The sequence below is a fragment of the Lasioglossum baleicum genome, chromosome 10 (genome assembly GCF_051020765.1).
Source record: "Lasioglossum baleicum chromosome 10, iyLasBale1, whole genome shotgun sequence".
Taxonomy (NCBI): domain Eukaryota; kingdom Metazoa; phylum Arthropoda; class Insecta; order Hymenoptera; family Halictidae; genus Lasioglossum; species Lasioglossum baleicum.
The window spans coordinates 8970683-8988130 of record NC_134938.1 but is presented as its reverse complement, the minus strand read 5'-3'; the positions used below and the strand labels follow the sequence as shown (position 1 = coordinate 8988130).

The 17448-nt window shown below is 42.6% G+C and overlaps 1 protein-coding gene across 2 annotated transcripts in view; it reads left to right on the top strand.

Annotated features, from left to right (window-relative positions):
* The window catches only part of Sema2a (Semaphorin 2a), a 712886-nt gene that overhangs the window by 154402 nt on the left and 541036 nt on the right, over positions 1-17448 (top strand). For both annotated transcript variants that reach the window (XM_076432556.1, XM_076432557.1), the window contains one exon: positions 4487-4712. The gene's annotated coding sequence lies outside the window, so the exon portion shown is untranslated. The remainder of the gene's footprint in view (positions 1-4486; positions 4713-17448) is intronic.

The following is a 17448-nucleotide window of genomic DNA, read 5'->3' as shown; positions in this document are numbered from 1 at the left end:
TCCAGCTTTATCAAATGATCCTAACAAACAGAGACACTGTACAACGACACTGAATAAAAATTAACAAATTCATCGGGTGTCGCGCCTTTTTGTCACCGACTGTAGTCGACGAGGATCAGGTAGGGCTGTCCCCGCCCAACTGCCGCCACGGATTCGAGAAGCACGGTCTGGCCAAAGCAGCGAGAAAGTAACGTTTCTGCCATTGTTAGGCGCGTTTATAATTTGAATAATGGCGGCCCTCGCGCCGTTTCGCGCTTTCTCGGCCCTCTTGCCCGTGATTTTTATCGAGGCGGAATGAATTCGAGCGCACTCGCGAACCCTCGTCGCGGTTCTTACACTCGTCGCGAACCCGACGGAAATATAAACGGACGGACACGGCGAACTTTTTTTCCAAGGAATTCGTGCCCGTCACCGGCGCGCCGGCCTCTCGTTCGCGTCAGGTGGTTTAATCACTTCATAAGGTGAACGCGACGTACATTCAAACGGGACAGACTGCTTTCACCGAGTTTTAGAGCTGACTGAGACGTCTTCGTTTGAGACCGCGTTTTCGAGGACCTCGTCCGATTATTGTGAGCTGTAGGTAATTAGTAGATTGCGGATTTTCTTAATTTATGGGAAAACATGAGTAGCCAATTTTGAAAATATAGACGATTCAGATCGTTTAAGAACATCAATATATTATTTTTAACTTGGTAAAATTATTAAAGTAAGAATGCAGACCATTTTTATTTTGCATAATAATTCCATATTTGCTGCATTTATGCCGTGTCAATTTATAAAATGTAAATAATAAAGACTGTGAAATACTTTTAGGTAAACTACAACTGTGCAGAATTTGATTAACACTGAACCTACCGAGCGCTAAAAGCGATTAAAATGATTTTATTAGGTTGTTGCAATTGAAATGACCGTTTTTCACATTTGAAACTTCCCGCCTTTGTAGTTTAGTTTTTCCACGATAGATGGGAATGAAGTTGTACAATTTGAAAAGTGCATATCTCGTACATGAAGGCAACGGTTAAATTTATTAATAATTTATATCTCCTAAACGCATAGGCTTTTTTAAAAAGAATTTTTTAAATATTGCATTGTCAACCAGTTCTAAGCTATGTTTAAAATTTCAAGTCTCTAGCTCATCGAGAAGTTAATTTAAAATCAATTGCAAAATTTGTACCGAACAAACAGACGGACAGACAAGAAAGCGAGCTAATAAAAACGTGGTAAAATCGGACAGTGGTTCTTGTAAATTAATGCTAGAACTACCGAGCCCTAACCGAGACTAATGTATATATTCCTTTATAATAATAACAGGGCTGAGTCTATTCCGATTTCATAGGATTTTTATGATGACAAGTACTTGAATAAAAAAGTATACTAGAAAAGTAGTAATAGTTCTGGTGTCAAATTCGCGTTTCTCGCAACATTTGGGCTGCGTCGAGGAGAGAGGCCCCCGGTATTGGAACGGTATCGCCCGCGGAACGAGTTAACGGAAGCAGCTGCTCCACCGATCCGCGTCATTACGCCAGAAATCGGCGTCTCGTATAATTCCCGCAGACGGTGTTGTACTTACGGCTCGGCGAGTACCAACTCCCCGTGCGAGTACCCTTCCGGCTGGCACACAGAAAATTGTTTTCCGCGCTACTGTGCCGGGGTGCACGCGTCGCGAGTTGGAAGCGAGGGCGAGACATCGTCGCCGACGCTGTAGTTCCTCTTAAAAAAGAAGTCAGACACACATGAAGAGAGCGAGCGGGACAAGGGGTAGCGAGCGGGACGGCGACGGCGAGCGGAGACGAAAATTGGTAAGGTCGGACAGAGAAAGAGAGCACGAGAGAGGGGGGGGGGAGAAAGAGAGAGAGCCTATTCCCTGTCGGCGAACGCACACGCCGCCGTGAGCGCAGACACGCGTGTGTCGAAAAGAAAGGGCGTTGTCGGCCGTCTAGCAGGGTGTCTCGTCCCATTGTCCATGCACGCGGATGGGTTGGCTCTTTACTGAAATGCAAGCCGAGTTTTTTTTTGCGAGGGGTAGAAGCACGAGCTTGCGACTACGTTGCCACGAGAGAGAGAGAGAAAGAGTGAAGCAGAGAGATGGGAGGAAGCGAGGTGAAAGGAGTGAGGAAGAGGGAGAAAGAGCGAGGAGACTTTGTATATGGAGAAGGGAAGAGAGAACAGGAACAAGGGGTGGCTCGGCCGTATCGCGACCCCCGACGCGACTCTTCGATTCGAGACAGGCGAGAACCGGTCTGTGTACGGGGCGCAGAGGTATTTTCCACCCCCTCGGGTCCGTCGGCAACCCCCGGTGACGATCTCTTCTTCCGATAGTTACCTACACCGGTTGCTTGCACTGTTTAACGTTATTCGACACAGCTCCCACCCCTTTGTCCGCCGATACGTTCCGCCCGAAGGCGGAATGCCGGCCGAGAGGGTGCTTTCACAGACAAGTAGACGGCCAGACGAAGACAAGGGGGGCTGGTACGCCATCATTAATTCCATACGTTCCTTTTTTTCCCCTGTCGACAACGCCACCCGTTTTCCTTCGGGAAACGATATACGCGAACAGACGAGCCGCGCCGCGCCGATCTTCGTCACACGATCACGAATTTTTCATTAAATTAACGCGGCCTGTCGATTCCTTTGCCAGACAGGACACAACGCGCTGCTAGATAAAAGTCGGTTCTCGCTCCTTGGCCGGGCCGTTTAAGTATTCATTATTTAGGAGCTGTTCCCGCCGTACGGTACGTCCGCGACGGCACGTACGGTTTTAATGGCGTTGCGAGAGAGCCCAGACACCGTAACACCCCCGCGTCGTTTTCCACGGGGTGCGCGCCGCCAGACGGGGTGTCCTTTCATGGAACGACAGAAATTTGTCGGGATTTATTGTTCCGCGCCGTAAAACGGCAGCCCGAGCGCTACGATTAAATAATGTTTAACGCGTCTCCCCGCCTGAAAGCGTTTGATCAACCTAATCGGCCGCGTGGCAATACGATTGTTCGTGTGGTGGTATAAAATGTCATTCCAGTAGTGCAAAACTTCGCGCTGAACAGTTTATTATGCGATCAAAGATATTTTAGCGTTGTTCTACGTGTTCGATTCAAAAAGGAGAAGCTATAACACTTTCTCGGGACAAAATTCGCTGAATATTCCATTAAAGAGAGAGGATGTATTGCGTAGAAGATTGCCTCGAAGGTTTTTCTAGCATCAATTAGTTAGCGGAGGTGATCGCGTTGGCTTCTGGTAAGAGGCTTGAACGTCTCCCAGGTGGAAGCGATCCTCTCCCGAGCTCTTTTATCTCGCACATTGGACCGATTTTATTGCGTTTCCGCGCGGTTGCCGCGACAGAGGCATACATAATGTAAGCGAAACCCATCTGCTCGCCACCAAAGAGCATTATCTCCCGTTTGTAAGCGGACGATCAACGGAAACTTGAGCCACGAAACAGGAGAATTACTCCTTTGACACGTCCGAAGTAACTGCGAGAGCCCGGAAAAAGTGGGCCCGCGAGAGGACCGGGGGTTGAAAGAGACGTGCGCGAAGGGGATGAACGAGGACCAGGACGAAGTTCGGGGAAACTTGCGAACCCGGGGGAATCCTTCAGAAGCTTTATAACTTCGACAATCTTAAATCGACAGAACTACCGTGTCCAGCGGTCGTGAAGAGCTCTGCGGACAGGAGGGAGCGAGCGCGATGCGAGCGAGAAAGATCGAGGGGAACAGAGGGAAAGAGAGCGAATTGCTGGAAGGGTGCGAACGGAGGGGAGTGTGAAAAATAGCAGCGTGTATTACCGACGTTGATAGGAAAAGGGCGATAGCTTGTCCACGCTTCGACACTGTCCATTGTCTGTTTTTACGGCCACGCGCACGTATGGACGAATCCGAGTGCTCGAATTACGAGCCTATTCGAGCGAATTGCCCGCTGGCTGATAAGCGGAAAATTCTTAAATCGTTCCGTCAGCTTGACGCGTCCCGCTTCTAATTCTTTTTCGAGTCTCGATCCATTTATTACTCGACCTGAAAACATTTAGCTGAAATACAGCATAAAATTAAAATTCTTCCTTTTGTTCAAGGTACCTTTTATGGTTGAATATTGTAAAGAAGAAAACTCTTCCCTTTCTAATGACAAAAATATAAAACGTATTTGGATCTCTTCTATAAGACTCGCCTAGATTTAATAGGAAGGGATCATCTCAATCATTCTGTATTATTCTGTGTGTTTATACACAGCTTTTGAAATTATTTCAGACAGAATGTGCCAATGAAGAAAAACAACTTCAATTTTTCTGTGTATCATCTGGCTCTTTAAACAAATTTTTACATTTACCCTTCAGCACGTGATCTTCTTTTACAGACGAATGAAGAACATTCAAAAATACGACAGAGGGTTAAAATGATCAAGAACGAGAATATTAATGATTAAAACTTCGATGATTTTCGTGTAACGAGTAGATGCGGTATTGTAGCCTGCTGAACGCGTTTCTCCTCTTTTTTTCCAGACATGGTAACTCCCGACAAAGGCCGCTGGTCGGAAGTCAGGAAGACGCAACTTCGTTCGCGTCAGAGTGTTGTTCTGTGACAGCAATTACCGTGACATGAAGTGAAGGGACGCTTCCCTCGAAGAGACTGCGAAATCCTGAAAGTTACAACAAACAACCGAGACGACGGTTTTGAAATCTCGCCCGCGAGTTACGACGCCCGGCAGCGAACAGTGCAACTTTAACGGTAAGTTAGTATATACTGCGAGCTTCATGATCAATAACTCGGGCCTGCCATGAATTCTTAATCGAGTCTTGTCCATTGCACTATGCGGCCGGTTTTTAGAAGCTATCAGCGATGATACTGAAGCCTTGGGTAGGGAATGAATGAGGCCGCGTCGTTCAATGATTTATAGAGTCTCATCAAAATACCTGTATACATACTTTCCACAGCTTTTAATTCTTTGGCAATCTACGTAGAAATTTGGTCATACAGGCTTCTTCATTTAAAACAGAAGTATTTTTATTACTTATGACTAGACGGGCTTTATGCTAAATCAAAATTGTCTGCATCAATTGCCAGATTATTTTGACGAGTTGGAAATTATTCACTAGTATGTTTATGTACGTCGTTTATTTATTTAACCAATCATCTTTATTCGTAGTAGACTGCGGATGTTTATGCAATTTGCAATTTTTGTAGACGAATTCTAAGAGAAACTCGAATCATATAAAATCTTATTTTCCGTGATAGTAGTCTTTTTAGATCTGAAATAAATTAAAATCGTACTAAATTCTGTTGTATTTTATATCCCAGCATTTATTTCAAATTTCAAAAGCTGTAATTTCATAAAGATCCGCAGTCTAATTCGCACTGCTGATTTTCTTGTGTTTCTATTATATATGTATATATACACCACAAGTTCTATTGTACTTTCAATAATTCTAAAACGCATAAAACTCGCAGCCCGCCAACAAGATTGAAATAATTCCGCAAGCTATTAGCGCGTAAAAATCCGCAGTCCATAAATACCATTGGAATACGTTGGTCGGACGTGTTCCGGAGCGAATCTAGGGTTAACGACTTGCTGGGAAAAATGGCTGTCCCCGCGGCAGAGATTAAACAAAGCCGAATCGCTGGTTAACGCGAGATATCGACAGGAAAAATTTGCCCGGGTAACAACGTGCCGAAGGAGGCTCGTTCATTTCCGCGCACACGTTCGCGAGTTCACGAGCCTGCCGCACACGCACACAAAGATCGGGCCGTTTGTGTTACACCGAACGGCGAGTGATTTTTCAATTTGCCACGTCTTTCGGCCCATTGTGACCACAGTCCCGCGTTTATCCCGGTTTCAGGTCGCCACCGATATCGACGTTTTTGGCAATTGATTCCCGGCGAGCCCACCCGGAAAGCGTTTAATATCGGCGACCATGAATAATTTCTAGGCAACATTCATATTCCAATGCTCATGGCAAACATCCATCGGGCGTGCGCGTGCTATTTGCATCCCGTTGTTCTTTCTCTGTTTATACACCGGTAGATATTACCGATCGGCCATATATAAATCGAGCAAATTCGCGTCCGGTCGGATGCACACCACTGTCTAGCTTAGAAAAATTGTGCGTCGAATGGATAAACTTTTTAATTAATTTATTTAGACAATTAACAAGCGGCGGCAGTCATTCTTAAGGGGGTAGACTCGTTTCCAGGATTGCCAGGCTGCAGGGTGCGCCTTCTCATTTTTCGATAACGCAAAGATGGGGTTTTCAGTAGTCAAAAGCGCTAGATAAAAGATCAGTCTAGGCTGCAGTCGCCCCCAAATTTTCTATTTTTACCGTTTTAACTGCGTATGTAGCAATGCAATTATGCAAGTTACGCCTCGTAAACGTAAAAATAGGAAATTTGGGGGCGACTGCGGCTCAGAGTGATCTTTTATCTAGCGCTTTTGACTATTGAAACCCCCCAATTTTGCACTTTTGCAATCCTGGAAACGAGTCTACCCCCTTAAGGAGGTCCTGCCTTACCAAGAATAGATTAGAAGGAGGAGAGAACTAGTCCATCTTGCATTCTAATTTTTCTTTTGTTCTGTTTAATCACGTCTCCGTGAGAAAGGGGGCACTCAAAGATAATTTCTTTATTGTCATTTTGAGAATTAATAAACTTGTACCCAGAACTCCATTCTCACCATTCACCTGACTAGACTTCCGTACTTTTCACGAACACTTGTTTTACTCGATTCATTGCACAGCGTTCTTGTCAGTCCCATTGAAGTAACCGAATTAGAATATAATAAAGAATCGAAAGGAATGAATTAGTTTTTTTTCCAAACAGGAACGCATTTAGCGGAGGCATTCGATTTGAAAGTTCCTATAATTCAGTCGGCACAGCCCACCTCCCGCGGACCCGAACAAGATTATACATTTCAGTACTCGGCGGGTTTGTTCGTTCGACACTGCTTCAGGAGCCTGTTAATTATATTAAGTAAAACTCCGCGGTGCTCGCCTCCTCTCTTTTCCTTCGGCAAACGCTTCACAACTTCGTTAAACAAGAGTCTTTCCTTAGCGGAGTCTTATTCCACACGGTGCAACCGATGTTGAACTTCCGCCCCCGCGGTGTATATCTTTCCAACTTCGTTTCCCGGTATATTCGAAGTAGCCTGCATTCTTAAAATTGCTGCAAACCCCCAGCGAATTTCCAGTTTACAGTCCAGCGAGGATTTTCCGAACGGGAAACCGAGAATTTCTGCTAGAAAATTAGCTTATGATTTCATCCACACCGACGCGCATAATTCTTCTTTATTGTTCTTACTTTTTACAGCGTATTTTATCGGCTTCTGCTGGATAAATGATGAAGGAACGCCTCTTTTTGCAATTTATTTAAAATTACCGGGTTATTAACCCCTTTAGAATTATTGGAATATACAGTATTTGTTTTTAACCCTTTGCTGTGCGTTTTTCTGTACGGCTACCGCGATTTTAAATATTTAATTTCCAATCAACGCGTGTCATTCTTCTTTATTGCTCTAACTTTTTACAGCGGTGTATTTTATTGGCCTCCGCTGGATAAATGATGAAGTAGCATGAAGGAACGCCTCTTTTTGCAATTTATTTAAAAATACCGGTTCATTAACCGTTTTACAATTATTGGAATATACAATATTTGTTTTTAGCCCTTTGCTGTGCGATTTCCTGTACTGCTACAGCGATTTCAAATATGTAATTTCAAAAGTCAACATGTAACATTCAAAATGAAATTCATTTGACTTTAAACAATTTCGACGCATGCCGTTCCTCCCGAAACCGCGCATGCCAAATCAAAAAGCAGCTGGAAGCACGAGCTGAAATTAAAAAAGAAGAAAAAAAAGACGTGCCTCAACGGCGGTGGTTCTAACTTTATGACCACAGACACAATTTCGTGGCACGTGCGTGTAGATGGTCAAAGGGGTGCTCGAGGCGGTCGAAATAAATACAAATACCTCGGCGACAGCGCGAATAAAGGGCGGGGCGAAGGGTGAGGGCTTTTTTCTCCTCTCGGGTAGACTTCGCGGAGAGCAGAGCGTGGCTGTGCAGACGGCCGAGGAGGAATGCATATGAAACGTCAAATGCACTCAGCACGGTCCATCAAAATGCAAATATCTTTTATCCGGCCGGGTAATGTATGCGTCCGTCGAGAATCAGTATTCAACACGCCGATCCACCCCCCACGGTATATCGGGAACCGGGTTCTGTGTGCATGCGATCCACCGTTGGATACAGAGTGCCGGGTTACCGTAGGGCGAGAGCTAACCCTCCCGAAAAGACCACCGGAGCAACCCTCTTGGCCAAATCTTTATTTTACGAGCGATCCATCGTCCCCGGGATCGATGACGGCGACCCTCTCGATGACGGGGGACGCGCACCGTAACCAATTTTAATTGATACGACCTCTCCAGGACGCGACGCTCCCCCAAAACTGTGTCCGACTCGAAGTAGTCTCGAACGGATTCCTTTGATGCGTCAGCCGGTAAACTATAAATCGTGAATCCGGCCCGCGTTCGACGAGGGTTCTTTTATCGTTTCAATTTACATTTCTCTATTCGTCTCCTCCTCTCACCATCTCGCTCGCTTTCTCGTTTTATGGACCGCTCTCTGTACAGAGCATATGTTGTTCAATTGATTTCGGCTCGGCAAAGTATCCTCCGTTTATCGACGCGACTCGAAATAATGTTAATTACGAAAGTTTGCCTACTACAGTAAAGTCGCGTTTACTGTCCGCGATCGGATACGCGATCACTGTCCAGTGCCTATCCACTCCACTGCCCTGCTGTCCTTCTCTACGTTCGGCTTTCTTTTGAACTCTCGGCGCGGTAGACGCAGTCATAAAAAAATAATGTCGGTATCCGATCACTGTCCGTGCAGAACACAGGCTGTTCTGAAATTAAATTCATACAGGGTGCTCCAAAAATGCTGTACTTCCTTGAAAGGGACGATTCCTCGGGTAACTTGAAGTAAATTTTCCCTTTGCGAAAATGTTCTCCGCGGATCTGTTAAGGAGTTATTCCCGAAAAACACGGGCCAATCACAGCGCGGCTCAGCCAATGGCGACGCACACTCTGCTCCAGCCGCGCTCTGATTGGTTTTTCGTTAATAACTCCTTAACGGAGCCGCGGAGAATATTTTCGTAAAGGGAAAATTTACTTCAAATGATCTCAGGCATCAGCCCACTCGGGGAAGCACAGTTTTGGGACACCATGTATGCAGGTATGATGGAAGACTAGTTAATAGTAATGTATTCGTAATTCTACAACGTGGATTGTTCCTGGACGCATCCAGCTCGATACATAAATTCATACCGTATGACGGTACAATTGATATTGCACTAGTCATATCGCACTCTTCTTTTTTTCTTACACATACGCACCAATTTACACACTCATACTTATGCATATACTTTTTCTTACAATCTTTCTTACTTCACCTTTTGCACTCCTTTGTCGAGTGTGGCTCGACATCAGAGAAAGGAAAATGTAAAGGAAACGGGTTTTTATATGTATTTGGTTCTTCCTTTATTTATTTAATTTCTTATTTTTTAATTAAAAACTCTAATATAAGTTTCATAAATATAAATTACAACAAAATTTGAGAGCTATATTTAATATAATAATTAGCAAACAAAATTGTTTAACCCTTCACTGCATGATATTTTTAATATGGATGAAAAAATTGAAAGAAGGTCAGTTTTTGTGTTTTATTTAAGGGAAAAATATTAAATAAAATTAAAACAACATTTTATCAAATGAGATAAAATATGTAGAATAGTAAGAAGACACATTCTTAGTTTACTATAATATATACCAGATTTGTTAACTGTATCAGATATGATACACTATGCAGCGAAGGGTTAAAGTAAGTAGCAGTCAAGGAACTATCCTTTGAAGTAAATTTCAAATAAAACACTCAAAATAGTAAGGAATTGTTGGCTGTAAAATAGAAAAATATTTCAGAGTGCAAAGGGTTAAACAAGCACAATTGCTTTGAAAAATGGACTTACTTCGATTAAAGGTCGCTGACCATTTAACAGCACGACGCTAGAATGGCGTCGACGTATTCACGTTATTTACATGTATGTACTTTAATAAAAGCTCGTCCACTTAATGACAACAGCACAACATCCCCCCAACATCAAACACTCCTCCTTTTCCCTTTTTCATTCTTTTGAGAGGTGCCAATATGTTGATGTTGGCCTGACGTGTGCCGTGAGGTGTTCTGCTGTTAAATGGGCGACGATCTTTATTCTGGGAAAATGAAATAAGCTGCTGACAGTTTCATTTTACATTTCTTTATTTTCTTCTCGTTCTCTCTCCCTTGTTCTTTATTTTTCCTGAATCGCTCTGTACTCGATAAATGTTGTTGAATTGATTTCTATACGAATCCATGATTTACCGATGCGATCCGAGATTATGGGGATTATGAAAGTTCGCCCGTTATTATAATTTCAGCGTGCTTTGTTATGAAGTACTATTATTTATTGCTTAAATCCCCACTGCCAGTAGATTGCGAAATTATTTAAAAATTTGTTCGAATGAATTCTGAGGAAATGAAATGAACTGCAGACTGTTTCTTTTATAAAAATGTTCATCCCTATCGTGTAATATAAACTGTAAGGACTAGTCGAGGAAATTCGAAGTCCTTACAAGGTAACTAAGCGTGCAAACGGCTGGACACGATTTATGGTGTACGTGACTAGAGAAAGCTATTTTTAAGAGAACTGTGTAGTTTCAGAGTCAGTCGAGTCCCAGTTCAGTTCTCATAGTCCGTAGTCCATAGTCTGGTACGCTAATTAAGCTCGCTTGAAAATAAAGTCTTTACGCAAATGCTCGTGTGGTTTATACTGTAGTACATCCCCATAAACAAAATATTGTGGGTGGAGAATATCTGGGAAACTATTTTCCAGGAACTGCCCCAAACCTATTTACACTGTCTTGAGATATAAATGCGTCAAACAGTTGTATCAAAATAATTCTTTTTAGAATAGCGGTCCTCACGGTGTCCAGAAAACGATAAATTATATTTTCATACTTGTGACAATAGGGCCGGACCAGTGTTTAAAAACGTCTTCTATTTAGTATGATGTTCCCATGTTTTTGCGTTTTGAAACGGCCAGACCGTTGAAGAGGCTTTTAATTAAATGCCATGTTTGAATTTCGAGAGCTGTAAGTTTCGGAAAGTGTTCGTGTCGTTCCGAGATTTACGGGAAAGTTGAGCGTCCGCCAGGAAGACTGTCGACAGGATGTTCCAAAAAGCCAGGACCAACCGGCGCGCCTAACTTCCACGTTATTCTAAATTCCGCGAAATTTCATTTCCGCCCGTTTGCGAAATAGTTGATCCGTAGCTTGTCGCGTCGGACACGATGAAGCTGTTACATTCTCTTGCTGCACGTCAGTTTTTGATATTCGTATCGACGTTCATTTTAATCCTCTCGCTGTAAAAAAATGTATCTTCCGACCGAACGTTTAATCCTCTTACCGATGAATAAATAAAATAAACACCGTTGTCGACGATAATTTTCCGATCGCCGCGTCTAGCTTCGGCCATTGAATATTTAAACGAATAATTGGTTTTATCGGCGGACGATTTTTCGATTGCGAGATCACTTGCGTTCTTCGAAAATCCTGTCCGATATTTACTCTCTCTCTCTCTTTCTCTCGTCGGATTTACATTTCTATCGTACAACCAGCGTAACATTTATTCGATTCTCCTCGGCCACTCGAAGATGATTGATATACAGGCGGATTGTAGACAAAGTGGACACTTCTGCCCTATCGGTAGCGTATCAATCATTTATATAACTCGATAACAGAAATCCTCGTGATTCGAATGGAGGTCCTTTATTCAACTTCGTCGCTTCGAATAGAAAAGCCCGGCATTCATCACGGCTACCGGTGATACAGCGAACGGTGATATATATTTTCACGAACATAATTACGACAACATATTCTTCTTCTCTTCAAGACGAGACCGAAGAAACAAGATATTTCACGCGCTCTTCCAATAAATCGCCTATAAACGTCCCACATTTTCGCTATTCTGCTTATCTAAAATAAGGGAAGTCGTAATATCAATTGTACGGGACTTTGTTATTCAACTTCTTTATTATCTGATCACTTGACTGCGGATCTTCATGCAAAAGAAAAATTGTCTGCATCGATCGCAAGAAATAGAAACTAAATTAAATGTCATTTCTTCCCTTAATGATTTTAATAGACATTATGACATCTCCAATTTTCAAAATTTCCCTACAATTTTGAATAACATCTACACAATTTTATAAAGATCCACCACACAGTCACACACGCACAACACGACTTATTGTAGAAATTAATGAAGCTTCGTAAAAAATTGTGAATTGGAGAAAACACTTCTAAAGTAACACTTCTTAATGGAAGGCCCTGTATTTTTAAAACCAAGTTTTTCAACAAAATGAATAGAAATCGATTTTCTAAAGGTTTACGCTGACGTACCTGGTTAATCGAAACAAGTTCGTCTAGGTTCATTGTACAGCTCCGCATAAATATAACATTTTGCAGCGCGTTTAAAAAATGTCTTTAGACTACAACTGCAGGTTGTTTCAATAAGCTGATGTATTTATGGACTGGAAAATTTACAGTTTCGGGACAAACTGAATGAGAGCAAAACTAAATGAAATTTTCCTGCGCGTTCGTGAAAATGAAAATCGTCAAATAGTATTATAGTAAATACTGTTAAATCTCGTGGCTCGTAATTTGCCGAGGCCTTTTATACTTATGAGATTTTAACTAAAACGTTGCGCTTTTTTACGTGGTTCCAAAGAGAGCCGCGTGCTGAAAGGTTCGTTCGCAAGCTTTCACGTTTATCGAAACATTTTGCCTCATTTTCGTGCGTACATTGCTTTCGGTATACCGTGATTTTAACGACAGAATTTACTTCTGCCTCTAGGTTTATCTACCGTGAATATATCAATGTTTAATTCTAATTTATATTACAGAATATCCTTTAGATCAGAAACAAAGGAAAATTGTAAATTACGTAATGTAGTTGGTAATTCAATTGAAAAGTAATTTAATTGAATTGAAAAGACTTCAACCGTATTTTTAAATTTTATAAATATCTTCTCCGTTTTATATTCTACCCATTTCTTTCAGAAATGCTGAAAACAGTGCAAATAGAGATTTGATTAATTTTATACAGAAAACAGGGTGATTGACTGAAATTTTTCGTTTGACAATTAATTAAATTCTTCTGCGTCGTTGGATAATTCTATCGCCGAATTCAGCAGAGAAGAGACTATCCTTTCGAGACTGTCAGCTGTACGAATTGCGTCGGACCCTTTTTCCGCGGAGATCTCAAATAGCCTGAACATTTACGCTCCCTGTGCGAAGGTTACACGTAGACATTTAGAAAAACGGACGATTTTATCGCGAGGTAAATTGAATTCCGCCATTGGTTGACGAGATCGAGAGTGAGAGAGGGGGGAGAGGGAGACACACAGCTCTGGAAGAATGTGTAGGGAGAGTCAACGTACCAAGACAGATGTAGAGGCGTATTACACGCCCCTTGTTACCAGTTGCAGTCGCGTGCATTTGCATACAAAAGGGGTTCGTTCGAGCTGCTATTAAATATTTCCTAATCGACTGAAGCTGCTCCTCCGCCAAAAGAACGCGGCCAAAGTATCGCTCATTTGCTTGGGAGACTGGCCCGGAACGAATTCAATTTAATTCCATGGAAATTCTCTTGATTTATTAACATCAACAATGCCACGGTTTATCATTCGAGCTCTCATGAGAGCCGAGAAATATTCTTAACAACTCGTCAACTTGGTTTCCCTACTCATTCGCGAAACATTATCATAATGCCACTTGCTAATCAGCGTCGGAGCATCCGGCACGATCAATTATATTGCCTGTTCACGGCAAATTGATTTACAGTAAGGAGCATAACTGATCCAACACACTTTAAGTCAGAATAACTTTTTTATGAATGGACCAAACGACTTCAATTTCTCTGTAAGGCTAGAAGAATTAGTTTAGTAAATGATGTGTAAAAAATATGTTGAAAAAATGCATTTGGTCGGAATTGTGAAAAACAATAGTAAAAATTGATTTTTACTACTTCTTTAGCTGGGCCAATAACGAAAATTTAAAAGATGTGTCTGGTCATTTACTAAACTAATTCTTCTAGCCTTACAGAGACATTGAAGTCGTTTGGTCCATTCATAAAAAAGTTATTCTGATTTAAAGTGTGTTGAATCAGTTATGCTCGTTAGTGTATATACTTGGTGTACTCGGCGATTACAAACATAACTGTTTTTAAAGAAACTCCTTTTCAAAGGAAAGAGTTACTTCAAATGACCGCAGGAATCATCCACTTCGAGGAAACACAATGTTTTTGGGACATCCTGTATAAAAACTAATGAGGCATTGCTAAATGTTTTCTGACGGGACAGAGAACATTTATAGAAGCAGGAATTGACAGGTTATCTGAAAGATGACAAGTTGTTATAAATAATGGAAATTATAGGTATTTTATTCAAATGTTTTCTTTAAAATACGACCGAATTTTCCCAGGTGAATGACTTTCTGATTAACCTGGAAGGATTGGCCAGTGTCTGACCATGGCTGACTGTTTCTACTTCGAGCATGTACTAACGCAGACTCGATTGATCTGATATGTTCAAACTTTATTTTCTGATGAACGAACCATCGACGCAATTGTACTAAATATTTTCCTATCCATATGACTTTGGGTTTAATTCCCACTGTACATTATGACCATCAGGTTCGCAGTAAACGTGTGGTATCCACGAGCAACAAGGAACCCAGTTACATCGTTCTAAATGAAGACGTGATTTTTTCTTCGAGCTAACAATAAGTATTCTTCGCGTTTCTTCAGCAGGATGTACGCGGAGCATACCGAGATCTTTTCTTTCAGCGATTGTACCTTTCTAGTTAATCCCGCCTTCCTGTATTATTCCGAGATACAATTTCGACGAATTTTAAGCTTCTCAGGATAAATAAAATCCTGTCAGGATTGTTCGTTTTATTTGCCATTCCGCTAACGCTGTTTGCTCTGTGTTTTGAAAGCAACGGCTGCAGTGGAAGCACTGGCAGCAGCAACAGCAACGGCAGAAGCAGCAAGCAGGCTCTTGGCTTCCGAGAAACGTATGTTGGATCAGGTAAAAAGGAGCAGCTGGAAGGTCGCGCACCGTGAGAATCAAGTAATTCTTTATGCGTGCTCCCTCTCTCTCTCTCTCTCTCTATGTCTGCACTATCTCAGGTATCTCCGCTGTGCTAACAATCCCAGTTTCCCCGGGAAAATGCATACACTCGACCCCCGTGTGTGCAAAAGAGTAGGATTTTTCCAGATGCGAAGTTTCAAAGTGCACCTCTCGGAAAGTAGTTCGGCGCGAGAACGGAATTTGCGGGAAAAAACTTCCGCGCAGCTATCTCAAACTGTTTGGGACAACGAAGAAATACCAGATTCTGTGCCGGTACCTTTTTTACAACGCTCCACCCACTTTATAATTTACTAGCTGATCGATTGTTCGACGATAAGCAACAATTTTCGCATGTCAAGTTATCAAATGAGAGCTACACATGTTTAAATCGAAACACAACAGTATATGATATTTTTATGTTTTAAGAATAATTGATTTCACTATTCTCCTAGCTCCCGCAGCTTCGAAACGTTTCCTATTTTCGACGCTGAGAGAAGCTCTCATCCTGTTGATATAACTGTTGAATGATAGAAAACTATGTATCGAATTTTCCTCGGCCAGAACAACTTCATCGAAATGGAAAATCTGGAAATAGTTATTTCGGGTCCATTCGCATACAGAATAGAATAAATCTTCGCTCGAACGCTATCTACAGATATTTTTGTACATTTTCCCGGGTTATTCCGTTGTTCTACGAAATCGAAATGAAAAAAACCAATTCTAAATCTGCAGTGAACGGCACCGAAACCGCGAAACTAAAATGAACACTTTATCATCTCTAATTAAGCCGACCGTTTCATCGCGCGTTCCGTAAACTCGCCCGCGCACGCGAACACGCGTAAAATCATCGATCGATGATCGGTGTAGCCCACAGTGGTACGTCGAAAATCGCCAAAAGTTTTCCGCGCGTCGACAGTGTGCCGGGGGTTTCCGATGTTTTTCATTAGCCAATTTGTTCGGCCGTAACGATTTCATTCGTCATTAGTCGAATAAGAGCTTCGACGACAGGGGCACGGAGTGCGTCGTTGTAATTAGCGACGGTCGGCCGGCAGCGCGGAGTGAATCAAATTTCCCACTAATAATAACTCTGATAACGATTTCAATTTAGAAGCTCACCGCCATTCCCCGCCCCTCCTCCAGTCGATAATTACGATCCCGATCGGCCCATCGAGCTGGTCCTCGGATTACGAGTTTACGATGAGTCCGGTCCAGCGAGCAATCGTTTGATGCCGTGCCGGAAAGTGAACCGCGAGTCCGAAAGTATTGCACGCCGGCCACCGCCGCTGAAAGTTCCATCGAAACGGCTGATTCCGATTCGATTGAACGGCCTCGAACGAGAGCCGCTGTTTAACCGATCGTCGGTAAAACGGCCAAATGAGATTCCGCGGCTTTTTCCCCGCCGGTTAGGAAAAACTGGCTCGCGCGTTTTCCGCGCTTTCACGTTGTTGCTCGTCCATTCTACTCGCCCCCCTCCCTTCTCGCGCCTAACCCTTCGCCTTTTCGCCCTCGGGCACGCGGATCTGCAATTTCAGTTCTTCGTTGCAGGGTCGGCCACGTAAATCCGGGAAAGTCGTTGTCCTATTTTGGTTTATCAGTGTTTTAAATCGTGTTTTATTAAAATCTCGACATCTCTTGCGGTCTTCGCTTCGAATATTTGCGTCGATCTACGATTTTATTTCCTCGTTGCAGGATCGTCAACGTAAATCCGGGAAACTCATTGTATTAGCTTTTAACATCTGAAATGACCGATTTTATCAGTATTTTAAAATGTTTCATAAAAAATTCTTGCAATTTTTTGCGGCCTTCACTTTGAATATTTGTGTTACGGATGACGAACAGGTGTTCAATATCATCTCTGGCAGGAACCGTCCTAGATAAACGAACAGAGTTTTTCCCTAGATAAATCTACATAATTGTTTAGGTTAGTTTAGGGCCCAAACGTACGCACGACCAACTGGTCGTTGACAAAATACGAATGTTCACTTGAAGGGTACTGACAAGTACCACCCGTCATTGCAGGGCTATATAAGCCCTTACATTTCTACTCTCGGGGGCTAGTACTGTCGTAATCACGAATAGTGTCGCGTCGTGCTGCATCTCGGAAGTCAACTACCAGTGAGATCGGACGTTCGTTCCTTTTGAATCAAAGTTTAACCGTACAGATTCCGCGAGTTCGGTCTAAAATCTGTTAGGCAGTGACAAGGTTGCTCCGAGTCCCCCGCATTGCCAGTGCGTCAACACCGTGCGTCTT